Source organism: Piliocolobus tephrosceles, unplaced genomic scaffold (genome assembly GCF_002776525.5).
Source record: "Piliocolobus tephrosceles isolate RC106 unplaced genomic scaffold, ASM277652v3 unscaffolded_77, whole genome shotgun sequence".
Taxonomy (NCBI): domain Eukaryota; kingdom Metazoa; phylum Chordata; class Mammalia; order Primates; family Cercopithecidae; genus Piliocolobus; species Piliocolobus tephrosceles.
The window spans coordinates 496,776-504,545 of record NW_022335051.1 but is presented as its reverse complement, the minus strand read 5'-3'; positions in this window follow the sequence as shown (position 1 = coordinate 504,545).

The following is a 7,770-nucleotide window of genomic DNA, read 5'->3' as shown; positions in this document are numbered from 1 at the left end:
ATTCGGCCATCTTGCTCCGCCCCTACTTATATGTCTTTATAAGACTTTAAAATAATAATGGATTGACTTGATAAAACACCCTGTAATATCTACTCATTTATTGATTTATAGACTCATTTTTCAGAGATGCAATATAAGCTATAGTAATATATTAATGTTTTTCTTAATATGATGACTTCTATACTTGGGATAAACCCTTTGTGCTTTTATATTATTATTTTAAAGTATCATTAAATTATCCTTATTGACATTGTTATTAATCACATAGTTTTGTATTCACAAGTGAGATTATTCTAAAATACTTTTGGTTATGTTGTTCAGGGTATTGGGAACAGGAACTTCTACCTTACAGGATAAATTTTATAGCTTTCTGTCTTTTTACAAAGACAGGGAGTAGAAAACACCCACATTAAATATTTCTCATTTGTTTCATTCCTTAGTATAATTTCTTTTTTTTTTTTTTTTTTGAAAATATTTGCAAAATAACTGACAAGGAATTTTTTTCAAAATACATAGGAGTTCCTATAGCTTCGTAATAAAAACCAACCTAATTTAAAAATAGACACTCAAACTCAAAGACATATTAATGGCCAATAAGCACATGAAAACATGTTCATTAGTCAGAGAAATGCAGACTGAAACCACAAGATACCACTACACGCAAAGAAGTCACAATACTTGTGTGCAAATGTTCATAGCAGTTTAATAACACTTGCCAAAATCTAGAAACCAACAAAATGTTCAATAGCAGGAAAACAGATGAACAAATTATAGTATATTCATACAATAGAGTCCTACTCAGCAATAAAGACTGTTGAATCTCAGCAATGTTTATGCTGAAAGAATTACAAAGTTCCAGGGAAGGAAATAAAAATGAACCCTAGTCTATGATGAAAACATTTGAGCACGGAGGTGGTGGAGATTGCTTAATTGCCTGGGTATAGATAAGTGAGCTCCTTTTGTCCTGGTAAGGTGTGAGCGAAGGAGAACAATTTACCAAAATTATAGCTTAGATTCATGTATATATATATAATATATACTTTTTTTTGAGATGAAGTTTCACTCTGTCACCCAAGCTGGAGTGCAGTGGCAATCTCGACTTACCGCAACCTCCGCCTCCTGGGCCCAAGCGATTCCTTTGCCTCAGCCTCCTGAGCAGCTGGGACCACAGGCATGCACCACCATTCCTGGCCGATTTCCATACTTCCAGCAGAGATGGGGCTTCACCATGCTAGCCAGGCTGGTCTCGAACTCCCGACATCAGGTGATCCACCCACCCCGGCCTCCCAAAGTGCTGGGATCACAGGCATGAGCCACCACGCCTGGCCGGATTTTTGTATTTCAATTTAAATAAATTTTATCTAAAAAGGGCATGTAGTTAGTAAACAGATATGTCTAACTAGAATGGTGGTGTTGAAACTTGTATGTAATGGTTTAGTGTATCATTTTGTTTACTTCATATGTTTGAAAATTCTCCATATTAAGACTGGGCACGGTGGCTCATGCCTCCAATCCCTGCACTGTGGGAGGCCGAGGCAGGTGGACCACCTGAAATTGGGAGCCCAAGACCAGTCTGGCCAACACGGCGAAACCCCATCTCTACTAAAAATACAAAAAAAATCGGCCAGGCATGATGGCATGTGCCTGCAATCCCAGCCACCCAGGAGGCTGAGGCAGGAGAACCACCTGAACCCCCGAGATGGAGGCTACAGTGAGCCAAGATGGTGCCACTGCACTCCAGCCTGGTAACAGAGCGAGACTCCATCTAAAAAAAAAAAAAAAAAATCCTCCCTCCATATTAAGATGTTTACAAATCTAAAATCGATCGTCTAGGCCCCTAGGCCATATATCCAACAATTTATCAGACATCCCATGACAAGTCTGCTTGATGGTTTTCTTACCATCTTGAAGTCACATACCTCAAGCTTTGCATTTTAAATTTCACCATAGGTTTCTGTTGAGAATCCAGGAAAACGGTGGCTATTGCCCAAGTCATGATTTTTGTTTTGAGACAGGGTTTCACTTTTGCTCGGACTGGAGTATAGCCATGTGAACACAGCTCACTGCAGCCACAACCTCCTTTTATTTATTGTAGAGACAGGGTCCTACCATGTTGCCCAGGCTGGCCTCAAACTCCTGGGCCCAAGCAATCGTCCCAGCCTCCCAAACTTTTCGGATTGCAAGTGTGAGCCATGTCGCCCAGCCCAAAGTTCAGTTTTGGAATAAGAATTTGTACACTTGACTAGGCGCAGTGGCTCATGCCTGTAATTCCAACATTCTGGGAAGCAAAGGTAGGCGGACCACTCAAGGTCAGGAGACAAGTCCAGCCTGGCCAACATGGTGAAACTGTGTCTCTACTAAAACCACACAAATTAGCCAGGCGTGATGGTGCATCCCTGTAGTCCCAGTTACTTGGGTGACTGAGGCATGAGAATCACTTGAACCTGGGAGGCGGAGGCTGCAGTGAGCCGAGATCATGCCACTGCACTCCAGCCTGGGTGACAGAGCAAGAATGTCTCAAAAAGAAAAAAAAATTTTTTGGACACTTGCCATCATTCCAGGCACTAGCACAGAGGCCTGTGGAGGGCCCTAAGGGAAGAAAATCAGAAAATTGAAACAAACTAATGGAAATGTTTTAGGAAATCACAGGATAGTCTCTGAAAGGAGGAAAGGATGGAATCCAAACTAGCAGCACCTCTGGGGAAGTTCATGTTATGATTCCCACTTCCCAGATGAAGAATATTAAAGACTCTGAGAAATGAAGCACTTGCTAATCTCTCCTACATCAATGAAGAAATCATCCAACCTATAAATGCGTCCTGAGTCTTCCCCACCTCCCCTGCAAAAGTCCCCTCACCCACGAGGATTGCCAGCTCTGCCCTCACAATAGAGCTTCTCCCTTACCAAATCCTCACCATGGCCTTTGAGGCCCTCTGTGGTCTGCACCCCCACCCCTCCAGCTTCACCGCCCTCCCCATCCCTGCACTGCACTGTTCCCTGGCTGTCTCTGCACCAGGGTGCCAGGTTCATCCCACTGCAGGGCCTTTGCATTTGCTGTGCCCTTTGCTTAGATGCCTTTCCTTCCCAGCAGGCCTGGACTAGGTTGGGGCAAGTGAGATCCCCAGGGTAAAGCCAACCTGCGCGTGGCTGAGCCTGAGAGCAAGTGCTTCCTTCTATCCTGCACACGAGGCACCTCCTCATTAGGGCCGGCCTCCTGGATCCGGCTCTTCTCATGATTGGGGTCTTTGCTTAAATGACCCCTCCTTGCAGAGAGTCCTGCCTAACTGTCTTAGCCACAGGCAGCCCTGCTGGTCTCAAGCCTACCACACTGTCTTATTTTCCACATTGCCCTAATTTCAAAATTTGTGTTTTGTGCCCATCTCTGCCCACTAGATTAAAAGTTCTATGAGAGCAGAGACTGTGTCTGCCTCGTTCTCAGGTATTTCCCCACTGCTCAGCACAGGGCCAGCACTCAGGAGACGGTCAATATCTGTAGTGAATGAATGAAGAATGAATGAATGAATGAATGAATGAATGAATGGGCTAGTCAGTGTCAGAGCCAAGGTTTGAACCTAGGTTTACCTGCCTCCAAAGTCAGTCATCCCGGCCATGACCAAGAAAGGCAAGAGTGGGATCTGATCACGCAGGGGACCTGGGACTATGACTGTGTCCCTGCTTGTCCTGCTGGGAACCCTGCATCCCAAGGACAGGTTTTCTGAGGAAGCTTCTAGGTAGGGAGGGGTTTGGCCCCAGTCACCAGGAGCCGCTCTGAGCCTCAGGCCTTCAGTGGGGTCAGCTGTGACTCCCCTTCTGCGTTTTAGTTTTTATTTTTAGTGTTGAGTTTTCGGGCACAGTAGACTCTCCTTAGGAAAAGTCCAACGAGAGGACAAGGGAGGCAGTTTTGAAATCCAGTGGGAAAGTAGGTCAGGCTGGGTTGCTGGCCAGGCTCCAGATGATAAGGCCTGTGTAGAAATTTAATAACGTGAGCGGCCATATCCATGACATAATTCATAACTGAGAGGAAATAGCAATTAAGGGGCAATTGTGCAGCACGAGACAAGCCTCCTTCACAGCTCTTAAAAGCAGGAGGAGGAAGAGACAACACTGTCATTCTGGGGCTGCTGGGGGCCTGGCTGGCAGCCTGTGGGGATCTGGGGATCAGTCAGTCTGTATGTACCTTGGGGGGTTTGTACTCATCTTTCCTCACCCTCTTAGGACACAGGGAAACTGGGAGTGTGTAGAAGCAGAGTGTGCGCCTACTATGTACCTGGCTCGGCTCAGGCCTGGGGTGCGAGCTGTAAAAATGCCAGGTGTTTTGCTGCAGCTGGGAGGTTTGAGCGCAGCTGCACTATTTTGGCATTGCCTTGTCAAAACGGAAAATCGCTTTGATTATCAAGTGAACTGTACCGCAGACACCCAGATCCTTAGTGCATCTTCCCCGCCCCCACCATTCAGTGTCTGTGGACTTTCAGTTTCTCTTTTATTCGTTTTTCTGGGTGGTGGTTCCACAAGCACCATTTACTTTTATCATCAGTTTTTAAAAAGCTACTAAATCCACACTGGCCCCTTCTCTGTTCCTTGAACCAGCCAGGTGTGTGCTATCACCGGTCCTTCGCACTTGCTGTGGCCTCTGCCCGGGGGTTGCTCTTCTGCTAGAGATCCACGTGGCTCGGCCCTCACCTCCTTCAGGTCTTCACTGAAATGTGGGCTTCCCATGAAGCCCCAGCTGACCAGTCTTTTTAAAACTGCAAACCCACCTGGTGTTCTGGATCTACTGTTCCTGCTTTATTTTTATCTAGAGCACTTACCACCAATTAACCCTCTCTACAGGCTGTTCACTCATTTTGTCATTTACTTGTTCCCATCAGTGCCACCAGCAAATGAATTTTTGTCCATCTTGTTCTCGGTGGCATCCCCAGCACCAGAAACTGTGCCTGGGACATAGTAGGTGCTCAGTGAATATTGGTGACTGAACGAATGTTTGCCCTTGTAACTGATTGCCCATGAGATTATAATATGTTGACTTCATTATCATAAAGTTGACCATTTGCTGGTTTGCTTTGGGGGTGGCCTGAGAATGACTCAAGGTCAAACCTTCTTAGATGCTGCTGGTGGGAACAGAAGTTGGGTTGACTAGGGCTGGCCCAGCTGGCTTGGGTGTTTGCGGCTGACACCTGTTCAGATTGGTCAGGGATCAACTTGGATATACCGCTCCCCTCTGCCCTTTCTAAAGAGCTCCTTGGCCACTTCTGTCATGATTTTAAACACATCCACCAGCTGACCCCACCTGTTGATGAACATTTTCATGCAAAGGAGCAAAGCTCTGTATGCAAAAGGGGTTTCTTGGCTGGGCACGGTGGCTCACACCTGTAATCCCAGCACTTTGGGAGGCCCAGGAGGGTGGATCACCTGAGTTCAGGAGTTTAAGACCAGGCTGGCCAACATGACAAAATCCTGTCTCTAGCACAAAAAAAAAAAAAAAAAAAATCAGGGCAGGGTGTTGCGTGCATGTAATCTCAGCTTCCCAGGAGGCTGAGGCAGGAGAATTGCTTGAACCCGGGATGTGGAGGTTGCAGTGAGCCAAGATCACACCACTGCACTCCAGTCTGGGCAACAGAGCAAGATTCTGTTTCAAAAAAATAAAAAATAAAAAAGGCAGGGAGGGGCTCTTTCAGAATTTTTCATGACAGCGCATGTGCATGCACACTCACATATACACACTGCCTCCCACAGTCAAGGATACACACATCCCCTCCCCACACTCACTCACACACTCATACAGTTAACCACATACACTTATTTTGCATTATTTAAATATTTTAACAACAAGTATGTGTTGTTATCATAATCAGAAAAACAAATACATTAAAGAAAATTCAGTAAAGTCATCTGTGGCTCTTTGGATTGACTTTGGATTTGGTCAGCAAAATTCAGTCAGAGAGTATAGAAATCTGTTATCTTCTTATGTTCGACACAAGGTTCTGGTGAAATATCTGGACATTTAGCAAAGTTTTCCCTGGGTTGGTTTTTGCCTGAAAAACAGCTTCTTTTTTTGCTGTAGATTTGAATATAATTAAACTCCTAGAGTGGATGCTTTGACGGTCTTGCCCACTTTCTGTTCTCTTGGTAAGTGCTCCAATTTTGAGGGGATCTCCATGCTTCTCTCATGTGGTTCCCCTTTTTGGGGGAGCTAACTGCCTTCCTGACTCCAAATCTAAGCTAATTTTCTAAATCGTACCTTCAGCTGCAGCCACTGGTTCAAGGATGGACATGTAACCAGGTTAGAGTCTAAAGAAGAATCAACATCAGAGGCCTCTGGAAAAGATGCCTTCCAAGTAGCCACTCCAAGAGATCTTCATCTGGACAGAATGAGACCTGGAATTGTCATGCTTGTTTTAACGCCATGAAGAAAACCAGCCAGAGGAAACAAACAAACAAAACAAACAAAAGCTAACACGCAGAAGTTGAAGCTCTGATCAAACCAAACCTGCAGCTCACCCTTCTACTAGGCTTTTCATTAATACAAGCCAATAAGTCCCCTTTATACTTTAAATCAGTGTGAGCTGAGTTTCTATTCTTTAAAGCCCAAAGCTAACTTGCACAACCTCCTTCGATAAGAGGAACCTCTCCCAGAGTCCTGCGTTCATGTCATTTTAGCAAATATGTATTGGACACTTACTAGACACCAGGCCCAGTGTCTGATCCCGGGGGATGAAGATGATGAAGACACAATTGTGGCCTTTGAGGAACATGCTACTTGGTTAGGGAAGATGAGGGTGTGGGATTGTGCCATGATGGCAGGGACACAGAGACACAGTCGGCTTGGGGTTGGGGAGAAGAAATCCTTGATTGACTGAGCTCCTCTGAAGGGAGAGTAGGGGAGGGAGAAGGGAGTCTGCCAGCCTGGATGCTTGAGAGATTGCTGTAGGGCAAGGCAGGCAGCATGTGCAGAAAAGAAAGAGCTGTCGAGATGGGGAGCATGGCCTCTGGGGGACACCACATAAAGGGAGCTCAGGCAGGGCTGAGTCCCCAGAGAGAACCCTGCAACTTTAGAGCATGAACCCCCCTTCCTCCTTCCCTCACTTGGTGCAGTCCAGCTACTAGCAGAGAAGGTGGGGGTTGGGGAGGGACCCCTTGTCAAAGTCCAACTGTTTCATTGCAAGAATGGAAAGACCAAGATGTCAGCAAAGATGACGCTGTGACCAATATTCTTTCAACAGCGTTCATTCCACACAAGCTCCTATGGCAGAGGGCAAAAGTCAACCCAGGCTTAGGGATTGGTGGGAGATATATAATCACCTATAGCCCTGAAAAAATATAAAGCTTCGATCATGCTCTAGGGGTTTCTAAAAGACTTTCCATGGAAGTCAGGGAAGGCTTCTTGGAGGAAGAAGCACTTAAACCAACAGCTAAAGGGAAAGGAGTTCCCTTGGCAAAGCTGGGAGGGAAGGGGTTTCAGATGGAGGGAACAGCCTGTGCAAAGGGCCTGTGGCAGGAAGGAACATATGCGAGCAAAGGCTTTGCATTCACAACCTGCTTTTCATGAGTCCTGACCACAAGCCTGTAAGGTAGGTCTTGTTATCACCATTTTAGAAATGAAGACATGGAGACTTAGAGAAGCAGTGACCCGTCCAGGGACACACAGCCAAGAAGCAGCAGAAATGGGAATTGAACCTGCGTTCTTCATCATACCCTGGTCTGTCCCTGGTAGGGATCAACCAGCAGCTTTCTGACTGCTGGGATACTTCTCTTTGAGAACACAACAGTTCT